We start from the raw sequence: 13,969 nt of genomic DNA, 5'->3' as shown, positions 1-13,969 counted from the left end.
TGTAATGACCAAAACAAATTTTATACACATGGTCCGGAGATAATTTTTTACGTTGAAATTAGGAACTATGGTTGAAAATATGAACTTTTATGGATTCTCTTTTTATTTTTTCTTAAAAATTGAACTCCACCGGAAACATTTAAAATTTCAATAGTAAATGACGTACTATAGTATATGTACGTAAATGACGCCTTTGTAGCTTGTATACGGTACCTATAAAATTTGATACCTTTTAATTTATAAAGATTTTCAACTCTAACCCTTTGGAGCTATAATTTATAAATATCACTGGCAAGTTTTTTGTTTCTAGTAGTAATATCATTTTTCAGAAAAAAAAATATAAGGTTTTACGGATTACTAAAACAAAACGAAAACTTTTCAGACTTTTACTGAATATGTGGTGACGTTGATGTCCTGACATGAAAGTATACGTCTCTTTAAAAGAGAAACTTTTTTTTTTACCAATTTTTTTTATTGAAACAGACTTAATTTTAAGATAACAGGATATTAGAATCCGAGCGATTAAATCCAAGTTTCTGTTGTATATATTGTTTTGTTGTTGTTATATTGTGTCCTTTTCCTTGCCCTCGCAATAGATCTTGCGTTGTACAAATCAAACAAGCATTTTCGAGTCACAAAATGCAGTGATTTATTCCGACGTTTTAGAAAAGGAAAATCCACCCCCCTCGCCCTAAGTTGTAAAATCTCCCCCGAAATTTCTAAATTCTCTTGGAAATATTTTGATATAGCTAGGTATAGATAATGAATATGGTCTGTCCTAAAGCTTTAAATTCCCCTCTCCTAGATCTTTAGGTTCCCCAGGCCCGTATCCAGGAGAGTCTAGGTGGCCGGGCCCCCCTAAATTTTTACTGGCCCCCCTCTAAAATTTTCACAGTAGGCTTGCAAATGAACTATAATATGGTTATGAAATATAATACTTTTGGATCGGGCCCCCTCTAACTTTCACCGGGCCGTCCGTACATTTTCGGGCTGGCCACGGACCTAGTGCCTCCCAAATCGAAGGAAACTGGATAAGAAAATGACGCTGTTCCAAACTTTCATCTATACACTGAGAAAAAAATTGTAGGTGGCGTACTCAAAAAGATAGGTTACATGAGTAATTCCTGTAGTTTTTGGACTTAACGTACAACAGACGTATAACTAAAAACGCGTGTTTTATAATACTTTCTGTATAAGTGTTCCATCTATACGTACTTTCCGTATGAAACAATGTAGGCGGTCAGGATCTCACATACAAATGGACGTATATAACATATAGTTGACGAAGGTAACAAAAGTATATGCATGTGATATACGGAAAACTGTTAGATGTCAGACATCCTGCAACGGCATGATATAACATCTAAGGGCAGTGACTATGTAGCATACGGATAACGTATGTTCCGAACTGATTTCTATAGTGAGCAAGAGGATACCGTATATTTGTACAATATACCGCTGTCTGCAGAACGGAGTTTTCTCTGTGTAGAAGTTGATAGTAATTCCTGGTGTAGGCACGGCTTCCTCTAACAAGACAACGAAAATTTCAGACCATATTCAGTAAACTTCATTGTTAAAATATTATTCTTGAAAACCCCACCTAAGTCCTAAAAATGGTTTAAAGTACAAAATCTCCCTCCCCCCAAAAAATTATCAGTGCCAAACTTGCGCTATGAACCTCCTTGTTGGGCACAACTGCCTGTAACAACGTTTAAAATTTCAGCCTTTTCAACGATTCAGACGTTTTCCGTAGTGGTGCAAGACTTAGCGTCGAATACTTATACATATATTAACGGGTGAGTAAAAGTTTCTACACAACACAAAATTATCAACTAAAAATCAGTTAATTTCATCCTTATTTTTAAAACTCGCTACATGGAAATTAGGTTATCTCGTGGAGAAGATAATGTTATTACAAAATTGAAAAGGCACCACCATCCTCAATTTGTCGAAATCTTTCTGGGCCCCTTTCCATTATGTTCTGGATAACTTTGACATCTATTGGTTTTATCTTTTGCCGGATAAAACACTTCAATTGGCACTCAGATTTGACCTAGAAGCCATCTTCCTGGACCATACCATCTACTCCAAAAATCTTTGACAACTTGGGCTCTTTGGATATGTTTGGGGATTGACCTCCTTTAAAACAACGCATATACTATGCTTTGTCACCCAATCGAATGGTTTGTCATCCAATGTTTCTCCTATAATGACTGCTCGCATGATCGATGCAAATATTCTTTTTGCTCTGGTGATGTACGTCTTGACAGCAATGGCTGGGACGCCCAATGTACAATAGCGTAACTACAATGGAGCTAGTGGAGCAGTTGCTCCAGGGTGCAGAGTAAAAGGGCAAAAAAAAAAAAAAAAAAAAAAGAACACTGCTAATATGCAAAGAAAATTTGAAGACATTTCAAAAGGTACGTCATGACTATTTGTAGTTAATTGGCAACAGCCGATACCGGGACGGATTCAGGATTTTTTCAGGGGGGACGCAGGTAAGAAAAATAAATTTGAGACATTTTTCGATAATTGATTCGCTAACAAGATATGTGGATTGCAGTGCTCCATAATAGGTATTTATCTCCGCCTTTCTGGAGGCAGCATTGAGGAAAACCATGTTGTTCAACACAAGAAAATCCAGGATTACCATAAAAGAAGTCAGTTTCTATTACCATCTTATTATTATATCATTATTTTGTTTTATTATTATCATTATTTTTTATTAAATTGTTTTAAGTACATTAAACCATTTTTAATTTAATTTCCTATTAGCATAATTCATATTAAGTATGTAGTGATAACTTAGGATAAGTAAAAACTTTAGGTTTCTTAATACTTTAGGTTTGCACAAACAACGCAGCAGCTGAAATGCGTGAGGCAGGGGCAGGCATGAGTAAATCGATGATCGATCGATCCAGGGCGCAGAAACACTAATTACGCCACTGCCAATGGATCCAACATAAAGTTCTTAAACACCCTTTGACGAATTGGCAGGTCAGACGAGGACACATTTGAAAATATTGCGTAGGCTTAAATCTGGTGTTACCTGATACCGATGCAGAACTAGTAATATAGAATCTGCAGTAACTTAGCAAGTAATGCTCTGTAACAAAGTAGCTATTTCTTGTTGTCCATGATGATGGTCATTTTATTGTTCATAAGCTTCTGTCGCGGCGGTTTGAGACATATTTTATGTATTTATTCGAGTTTTTGTCTTTGTATTTAGTTTCTTTTAGTCGTTTACAACATTGGAGCTTCAGATTGTACTATATACAGCCTTGGTAACCCCAAACGTAAGTATCAAAACCCTTTGGGTAACTCTGAGACTGTTCGCAGTTACTTTCTTCAATTCTTAACTTCATCTCCCCCAATTTGCTGGGGTGTCCTTCTCTAGGCTTGTCTTCCACCGGCAGATCTTTTCCATAGCGGTTGGTGATAGAATAAATAGTTCTGTTTGGATAATTCTTCTTCTGAAAGTGTTTTAGCACATCCATTTTCTTTATAGACTCAAGAATGTCGTATACGCGCTGCCAAAACAATATTCTTTCTGGGTTAACTGAGTTCATGTTTGTTACAGATCCTCTATCTTTCAACCAGTGATCCCAACAATATTTTGGCTAAGTCCCCACACCTAAGTTAAAATTACCCTACTTTTTACCTAAATGTCGCGCCGTAGAATTCTTAAATATTAACATTATACATACATTACAAATCGTAACTGAAGGAGCAAAGTGACATAATCCTAAGAGGAGATTTTGAATTCTGGCCACCACCCATCCTTATTTAACCTGCTCTATCAACTATGAAAATAAATTAGCTCTAACTGAATTATTTATATTATCGAATATATGAACTTTCTGCAAATGGCGTATCGTAAAATGAATAGCACAGTGTAATGTCAAACGTGACATTTTAAATCGCTGTTCTGTAAAATTATTAAAATCAAGGTACGCCCTTTTACCCCCTTCACTTACAAAATGTATTGCATAAATGTAGGTAATATGTATTTTACTCATCAGAAATCCTTTATGCAGGTGATATTATTTCTTGTCCATTGTATCTTTCCTGAAAACATTGACATGCACGCTTGTATTTTGCATGTACCTCTTTTCCAGTACCACTGAGCTCAAATGTGAATAATACCTTCATAATACCCTAGTTGTGCTAATCTATTATATCAGAAGTTCTTCAGTGGGGTTCTTATGCCTTCTGGAAGGAAGTTGTAAATAACAATAAAGTAAGAAGTTCTGGCTCGGCTAACGCGCAATGTCATCTGCATTTGACACTACTTTAAAGGCATCTTCTTCCTTGTACTATACGTCGACTTCAAAACTTTTTTGTGTGTACAAACATACATAGGTAAGTAGCTGGTGCTACTGTGGTTCAGTAGAACCCTAGGTGGACAATTCGTGAACAAGAAGACGCCTTTAAAGCAGTGTTCCCTGTAGGGGACGCTGGGCGTGGACGAGTTAACTAACTGGTTTACAGTAGATATGCTATTTTAAATAACTAAGCCGTATTTCTACTCCTAGTAAACTGCACATTTATTTTCATTCATAAGGTTTCTATTTAAAAATATCCCTATGTATCTCACCACTTAGTGCAATCCTTTTATAATTATCCATTTATGTACTAAAATGTTAATGTTATGGTAAGAAAATACATGTTTTAAAAATACGTTTCTCTTCGTCACTAAACAGCGCCATCTGTTACTCTAACCCAAATATGATAACTAGGGACCGGATTTTAAGGTGCAAAAATGTGATAGGAAAAAGGGAATAAAAGGGGCTGAAAATCATTCAAAAAGGTGGGAAAAAATTGTGCTAATAGAATATCTTTATTAAGTGCTATAGTATACAGTTACATAAACATTCCTTATTCATTAAACCAGGAAATATTGTTAAAATCTTGGCTTTAAACATTTGACATAAATTGCAAAATTGTTTTATTTAATCCCAAACTTGTACAACATTCAACATTCTTGTAATAAATTTGTGGTTAAAACCAACTCAGTATTTTTAGAAAATAAAACTTTAATTTAGCAATATTGTGGCTTGAGAAACCGTTATATACTACTGGGTCTTCAGAAACTGCTTATACTTGATAATGCACAACATTTCTGTTCTTGAATATTAGTTTCTGTAGCTTGGGGCTCAGGAGATCCTTGTGTGTGAAGAAACTTCGCTCGACATAAACGGAAACCAGTGGTACGTATCTTGGAAGCACACGTACAGGAAGTTCAGTTTGCATTGCAAAGGTTCATATGTCACGATTGTTTCGCAAATTCAGTTCAAATTTATCCCTAGCAAATCCGTCAAGATTGCGTCTAAATTTATGGAATGTTATATGTAAACTAGATTGAAAATAAAACATATTGTTCTGTCTAAATTTATAAAAAAAGAGAGAAAACTGACAATAAAGGTGCTGAAGGCTAAAAGAAGTGAAAAATGGGGAAATATCATTAATCTAGCAAAAAAGGTGCAAATTCGCTAAAAAGGTGCAACAAAATGCATTCATTTCAGTTGATTTTATGCACGGAAATACATATTTTGAACTTTGGTTGTTATAACAACTTCATTTTTTGAAAAGGTGCTGCACCTTAAACTCCGCTCTCTAATGATCACATTGAAGGTAGTGCAAAACTTTTTTACTTATCCGTTCCAAAGTAAGGGTCTGATCCAGGATTTTCGGGAGGGGGGGTGCGCCAATAACTACCAGTACATTTGAATTGGATTGATTTTTTTTAAAAGACCTTTAGGCATCTGTGGTGTGAATGAGGAAATGCTCTGGAAATGCTAAGTGTCTGTTCGTTGAATCCTTTTCTTTCAACTTTTAGAAAATTGACTTAAACTATCGATTTTGCAAAACTTTCCTTTAAGCCCAAATGGAAATATGACAGCAGAAATTTTCGGAAAGTATTGTTATTTACACTGCTAGCTTCTCACTTTAGGTAGTATATATTTACAACGAAGGTGGGTGCACGTCCACTTTTGCACCCTCCCCCTTTAAATCCGGCCTTGGCCAAAGTTATAAGTAAAATTAATTAGTGAATGAATATTTTGCCAAAGGTTTAGTTAACACGGCACTGCGTCTATGTATTGTTATAAGTAAACCAATAAAGGTCAATAGTGAGCTACGATACATTAAAATACAGTAGAGCGTTTTATCAGTTCAATACTGTTGTGGAAAGTCAACAGTCGGATAGAAAGATGGTGGAAAGAGTTCATCTACGGCAGTGGTTCCCAACCTTGGGGAAAGCGAATGGGTTGCGAACTACTGACAGCTACGAAGTCAGTAATTCAGATGAAGCAAGGACGCGCAAACTACGAAAATTCCTAATTCCTAATTACAATAAATATTGTAAGAAAGATACGATAAACTAAATACCATAGAAACATAAAATAATTATTGAGTGAGAATTGTGGTTTCATTCAGAACAAAGTTAGTAAAAAAAATCACTAAAATGTTATGCAGAAGCTTTTCTAGAAATAACTTTAATTTGGCGAGAATTATTATTATTGAAGATTTTTAAAATGCAATGCTACATCTAAAATCGAGCGGCAATGAGAGGGACATGAAGTATTCAAGGTTCAAGAGAAAATATCTAAAATATGCGAGGTTCACAAAAAGGGGCGCCAGTCAAGCAAGGTGTCAGAAACCCTGGACCTGAGCGATTGTGATCGTTGCAGAGCTGTTGATTGCCTTGACAGCAGATCGAAATGTCAGAAAGGATGCAGGTATGATGGGCGTATAAAAAAAATGTCATTTTCTAGCTTTAGAAGGTACGGTTTCAAGGGGAAAAGTTTTGCGTGTGGATGGTAGAAGCTGTGGAAAGTGCACAACAGTTCTACAAGATCAGTACATGACACGAGTACATCAGGATCTGACAATGAATTTACGAGACCTTATTGTATTGGGTTGTATGCCAGGAAGGCAGTGAAGTGCACCAAGGAAAAAATGCTTCATTTAATGCAAAGCTTTAAATATTACGTTCCACGAGTATGTCGACTAGGCTCTGGATCCCGCGCACGTACTCGGGTAGTAGCCACTAGTTTTTGTAAGGATGACGTAGCAAAGAAGTATTAGATTGGATAACAAACCATTTATGCTGCTCTATAACTATTTTACTTTGAAAATGGTGTATTTTAAAATATATTATTGATATTTTTAAGCAAATCCAACGGTATTTTTAAATAAATAAATATATAAAAACAATCACATTTTATGCATTTAAAAATTCAATTATTTCTTTTCCTCTTCTATTCCTGCCAAAATATTTCCATGTGACATGAGAGGCTACCAGCATTTTCTCTTAGGGTTTGATATTTTTAATTAATTTCTTGGATTTTATTTGGTATAGCCTGGAAATACAACATCGTTGCTTTAATTAGTTCGATATTATTCAAATGTAAATAGAAATTATTTATATATACAAGCAAAGGTCTGTGATATTTAATGTTAAAAATAGTATTACAAAAATATATATTCTGAAAAATCTTTGTTCCCTTTAGCAATGTTAAAACATACTGAAAATGATACGAACATTATAATTTTCAGCTTATTACTGAAGCAGAGAATTATTATTCAGTAGCGTCACTGGCAGTGAAAAAAGAAAAACAAATGTATTAAGATGAGCATAACGAAAAACATGGAAGAGTTATTTTTGCTCTACTAACACTTCACCTATACGCAACGAGGATACGTTTAATGTAGCGTCGAACAGTGAAAATATGTAACAAAAAAGTAATTTATACTAAAACTTTGCAGACGTTACACTAATGGCTGTTCTAGAGGGAAACCACATACATAAAAACTTTTTTCTGTTTTTTGCAACGAACTAAGAGAAGAAAACAAATTATCGTAATATTATTGTATACAAGGATTGAGATATTAGGTTATTTTTCTTCTTTTAGCTTAAAGCGATAAAATTTTACTGATGTGTCATTCCTCATGTGCCGCAACTGACTTCACTCTGAATATGGTAATGGTTACTGTACCTTGCTGTAACAATGATACACTACATCTTATGAATAATTAAATTTAACTTTCTTCTTTGTATATACACCTTTTTCATGTATACTAGCTGAACCTGCGCTCTCTACTCAGCGCATCATTCACATATGAGCGTGAATCTTCTCGTCACTCCTCCTAACATCTGTACATGTTCCTTTACGGACACAATTGAAGGACGCATTCATGAAAATCGGCAAGGGATATCATAAAGGGGAGACTATTTTTTTCAATATCTTTCACCATTTGCAAGATTGAGCCTACTTCCGGTTGGAGTTTCTAATTCATGTATGATCAGTGTTTTCTTTCTTCTTGCATGCATGTAATTAAGCAAATACATTACATACACAATTAATTATAATATCAATGATATATGTTCATTGACCAAAACACTCCAAAGAATGAAGATTCATCTTAGCCTGGAGAAATAGTTATCCTTTGTTTTTCGTTATAATTTGACCATGAAACAAACGGTTGAGAGATATACAACCCCTATATACAACTATGTTTTATTGGAATGTATAACTCAGAGGATATGATGAATTTTAAAAAAAAATCAGAACTTCCAGGGTACCCCTAAAAACGTAATAAAGAAATAACGGCCACGTTTTTTTTTAAATATTCAATTATAACTGGACAATTTACACAAAATTTGGAATCGACCAGCGAAAACGGCACGTATCTAGCACTTGTGATTTTCGCGATCTCATTATCGAAAGGATTGGACACAAACGTATAAACCTAGCATTTTAATATATAGACTAGCTGTACCTGTGCTGTCTACTCAGCGCATAGTTCTGTTATGACCATGAACCTAGTTCCTACTGTGCATGTCTCCTTACTCACACAAGTAAAGAATAGGAGACTCACAAAGGAAGTGAATTGCTATGTATGTCAGTTTGTAGGAGTCCAATCTCTATCAACTTGTTGCGAAGTACAGCAACCCTCATAATGGGTACCTACAATAAATATTGATCATACTCTGGACGATCAGAATCCTTTGACAGCACCTATAACTCCACTAGACATTACCGAGGTTCTACGCCATAAAAACAACACTGCGGCTGGCTTCGATCGTATCACTTACTGTCACATTAAGAAAGGTCCAGCTCTTTTATTCCACATTTTGGTGTCGCTGTATACTTTCGTTCTCCGAACGGCTATTACCCACCCGATTGGAAGGTTTCCAAGGTCCTCGTGTTTCTTAAGGCACATAAAGAAAAGTCAGACCCAGCATCATACAGGCTAATTCAACTGACGTCAACGTTAGGCAAAATATTTGAACGTATAATAGTTCGCAGACTTACCTTTAAAGCATCTACTTACAATCTATAGTCAGAAACATCCAGAGCATCCGCATCAACATTTCTTTCAATCATATCATCCACTAGAATTCAATCATCACGTTTATAAATCGCTTGCACAGTGACTATCATTCTAACAAGGGCCTCCTCATGTCGAACATCAGTGTTGAGTAACCCTAACACAGAAGATAACCTCATTTGTGACTACCAACACTGCCCTGTGAAATGTGACGTTCATGCACTTCACCTCGTCATCATAACCTTACGACTACTCCGATCTTATAATATTCGTCCCTTGCTTATTTGTTTTCATTCCTTATGTAAAACTTATCATTATTACAGTCTCATCTTGATGTTACTGGCTGTCAGAATGTTAATCTCGGTCTTGAAGCATAGTTTCATTAAATATAACTGACTTATAATACTCAATTGATTGGTCAGAATACCAGGAGGGTCCAAAACACCTTTGGAGAATATAATCAACTTCCTTAAACCATAAATGGTTGATCTTCTGGAATGTAGTAAACATATTGTTATGGAAAATGATGTTACTCACTCCTTTCTCCTTCTTTGTGATAGATAACTTTGTACCAAGGTCGAATCTGTAGTTCATCTCTCACTAAACGAAAACGTTGGTTGATTTTTTCTGATAGTGTATTGAACTTATAGTGTCACTGTTCAGGTAGACTAATAACAAAGTTTATGACAGTCAACCACCATTCCTTCAAGACCAATGGTAGTTCCGTGTACTTTTTTAATGATCGTATATTCCTCTGGGGGTGACTATCGTTTCAATGCTTTTGATCGTCTTTTCAATTCTGCCGAATAATTGGTCCAATGGCAGATAGGACTGAGGTGAGACTAAAGGATTAACGGAGTACAGAATAACAGGACAGTTTTGATGCCATTTTCAGATGGATCTAACGAGTATTAAACGCTAATGTTTCAGCTATGTATGCCAGACACTTGACACCAAATGTTTGAGATGTAATTCGATGTACCTTAATGTGTTCAGATTTCAATCCAATCCCGACAGAAATCGAATTCAGAATCCTGTACCCCAAAATCGCACGATCAAACCACTTTCTTTTTAAAAAATTAAAAAAACAAAACTCGCTCCTACAGGGGCACTGCCTTACATAGTGTTCTACATAATTCAAACGAATCACAGGGAGAGGAACACAGAAGTTTCGAGGATACTTCGAAACGCCCGTGTTCTTTCGAAGGGCCTGAATCCTATAATAGACTTAGCTTCTCGATTGTCAGTCTAACTCCTCAGGCCATTCGACCACAACACACCGGCTTAGGCCTGCACAAGTATGGGCCAGTATCAGGGGCGTACCCACACCGTGGTCCACTGGGTCCAGACTCCCCAAATATTCGTTAACTCGAAAGACATTTGTACAATTTCTAAACACAACTGCACTTATCAGGTAAATTATTGACTTAGCCTAAAAATTTTATCTTAGGCCATCTGTACTCTTTCTTTTCATATAAAAATAATTTAGTTCTACTATTATTTTGTAAGAATATAGAAAATATAGAATATAGAAAATGCTACATTCAATGGTGCACGTTCAATTCTATATGGATGGAAGTATGTTGGATCTACCTCCAATAATAAAAAAAAAACTTTAGACCCCCTTCTCAACAAAATTTTCTGAGTGGCGGATCTAGATAGTAAAAACTGGGAGTAAGTCATATGATAGGTATGTCATAAGTCTACACAAATCATTTTCATTTGAAATCCATTTAGGCAGTTCTTGAACAATAACTAGGAATAAAAAATGAATATTTCCTTTTCTCCAGTTACAGTGAGACATGAAATACGAATTAGCAATTAATAAATTGTAGGTATGTACAGATACGATTAGTCACAAGGCATTGCGCTTTATATGATAAAAAAAAAGGTAGTAATTAACATTCAAATTAGAAATTGTCGGAAAAAATAAATGTTGAACAGTGGCGGATGTGGGCCTGTTGGCCTGGGTCCCCCAGTTTTTTAAGTGACAAACCTAATATAAGCTATTATTTATATATTTTTTTAAAGTTTATAGTAAACTCATGATATACTCATGATATAAATTCACTACTCCCTCCAGTTTTACCTTCTAGATCCGCCACTGATGTTGAATATAAATATACAACTCACCACTATTAATATTATCATCCTAGAATTCTCCAATAAAGAATAAAAAGCAACTTTACTATAAACTTTCAAGAATATATAAATTTTGTAACTCAAAAAATGGGAGGACTACACCCCGAGGGCTACATCCGACACTGTATCTGCGTGCGCTCCTGATCAGGATGCAAGTGTGAGTTTCATTGGTTTTGAAGTTCGAAGTTATAACATAGAAAGTCAGAAATGTGCATATATTTGATAGCAGACAGAAATAAGAGGTTATATTGAATCCATTTAAGGGAGATAATTTAATAAGAGTTGAAAACTCTGTAATGTTGAAAACTGAAAGATTTGTCTCAGCAGTTATCTATCTTGCATTTTGCCATGTCTAGATTTTTTGTTCTGAACCGATCTTTTTTTTAGAAATGTGCTACTTTCCTATAGCAACTTCTATTCCGTAACTTTAACTTCCACCTCATACAATAAGCAATGGATTATTGTTTGTTTGCACCGTATGTTTTATTGAGTTACATCTCAAAATATTAATACCTTCGTATTCAGGGGTAAAAGTGAGGGGGGACACCGTCCCCCTGCTTCCAGAAAATAACCGTGGTGTCGCCCCACTTTCCAAAAAAAAAAAAAATACAATGGGCAAAGATCGACACTGGGGACGGCCTGACATCATGCTTCCCCCTATCTTTTCAGATCCACTTTTACTCCTGTTAGTATTCATTAAAAACACTGTCATTAAACACAGAGAATGAAAGTTTGCTCTAAGATTTCTGGTAAAAGAAATTATTCTCACCTGGCAATCCTGAAAGAAGTTATATATCCTTAAATTGAACTTCGAAACGCTTTTGTCGGATGGCGCTGCAGTTGAAGACCGTATTGTGGCGCCGCTATGTGGTCGATATCAATCTCTTCATTCAGTTCGCGGTTCTGAACTAGTGTGGTGGGTTTCCTCGGAGGTTTCCAGACGGGCAAATTCACACACCGGGAAAACAAGAAGAAAAAAAGTTTCTAGACAACCGTCTCTTACTAAAAGAAATTTTCAAGGAGTGATAGTGATCAATGTTTTAGTTTAGAAAATTTTCCTCAATTTTTCCGTCGTCACCAGTAAGTTATATATCCACTTGTAGAAGAAGTGTGAAAATTAAAACAGTGTATATGCGTATTTTATAAGATCGTATTATATTTTTGAAAAAGAATTGTGATTACTATTTTATTTTCTAATTTCTTGTCGTAGAAATTCCTAATGCACTAATGTACCATAAATGGTGTAGTTAGTTAGATATGTTACTGATATTTACATTGTGAATATAAAATAAGACGAAACGTATACAATAAATATATGAATGATATTTCGAAATATTACATGTTAGAAAAATAGATTTCTCCGTATATACGTTTCCAATACACTCACTTTTTAAAATCAAACATTTCCTGTCCAGTGATTTTTTAAAAAATATATCAGTGATACTTTTTGGTGGTATACGCTAGGTGGTAGCCAGCGAAATACTCAACCGAGGAATCTATCAACAATATCTGCAAGGTAAGGGAAACCTTTTAAGTATACACTTTTGCGAAGTTAATAGTAGCTTATGTTTGAAATAGTGCAACTGTTTACTAATATTTATATGCGCTGTGAATGTTTCTAGTGTCTTTATATATTTCTAAATGAAGCATAACTCTGTTCTAAGACTTATTAGTACAGGAGCTTTAGCGTTATAGGAACTCTTGAAACATGTTGATTCTACCTTAATGTAGTATTATTTATCATTTTATTTGTCAGTAAGATAAACGGGGATTAACGTCCTCTGTTCATCATCGAGCAGTGCAGACGCCAGCTTTAATTTCTTTGTGGGGGTGGCAAACGGAGGGGAGAGAGAGAAATTTTGAGGAGTAACTTTTTTTTTTAATACTGAAAAAGGTAATATTAAACTGTGTTACTTGACCTATATTCATGTCGGGGACATTATGTAGCCACTAGGGGGCGTGGTGTCCCCAACCTCCTCTGACGTCATCACTGGCACCGAGGATTTAGGATTTAGATATCTAGGCATTCGGCATCTATGGCCATTTAGCCCGTCACGTATGAGTGAAGACGTCCCTCGGCGAGTATACTATCCGGAGAAAAGGAAGGAAGAAAGATTGGGGAAGGAAGGAAGCGGCCTGGGACCTATAAGTTAGGTACCACCCCGGCATTTGCCTGGTGTGAATGAGGAATACTCAGGAAAACCTTATTCACGATGGCTGTCCTGAAAAAGTTTTTTTTTTACACTTTTTCGCCCGAGTTCCCCCACCGGTAATCGAACCCGGGACCGCTCGCATCGAAGTCGAGAGCACTGACACCGAGCTTATAAGGGACTGGACTGCTTCAAGTGAAATCTGAATCATTACCAAAGTTTGTATTTGAGGTGAGCACTTCACCGGGTCTCGAACTCAGGACCACTCGCAGAAAATATACTCGTGAGAATCGATAGGTTAAGATGGGATACGTTAATCTGTTAAAATGCAGAAAATAAAA

At 35.8% G+C, this 13,969-nt stretch overlaps 1 protein-coding gene across 1 annotated transcript in view; it reads left to right on the top strand.

Annotated features, from left to right (window-relative positions):
* The first annotated feature begins 12,398 nt into the window (after window positions 1-12,398).
* LOC145668636 (solute carrier family 7 member 14-like) overlaps window positions 12,399-13,969 on the top strand; it is a 765,309-nt gene continuing 763,738 nt past the window's right edge. Inside the window, exon 1 of the mRNA XM_081736680.1 lies at window positions 12,399-12,994. The gene's annotated coding sequence lies outside the window, so the exon portion shown is untranslated. The remainder of the gene's footprint in view (window positions 12,995-13,969) is intronic.

This window comes from Thermobia domestica, chromosome 13 (assembly GCF_964235325.1).
Source record: "Thermobia domestica chromosome 13, izTheDome1.hap1.1, whole genome shotgun sequence".
NCBI lineage: Eukaryota > Metazoa > Arthropoda > Insecta > Zygentoma > Lepismatidae > Thermobia > Thermobia domestica.
The sequence above is the reverse complement of the archived record's forward strand: the minus strand, read 5'-3'. Positions and strand labels throughout refer to the sequence as shown.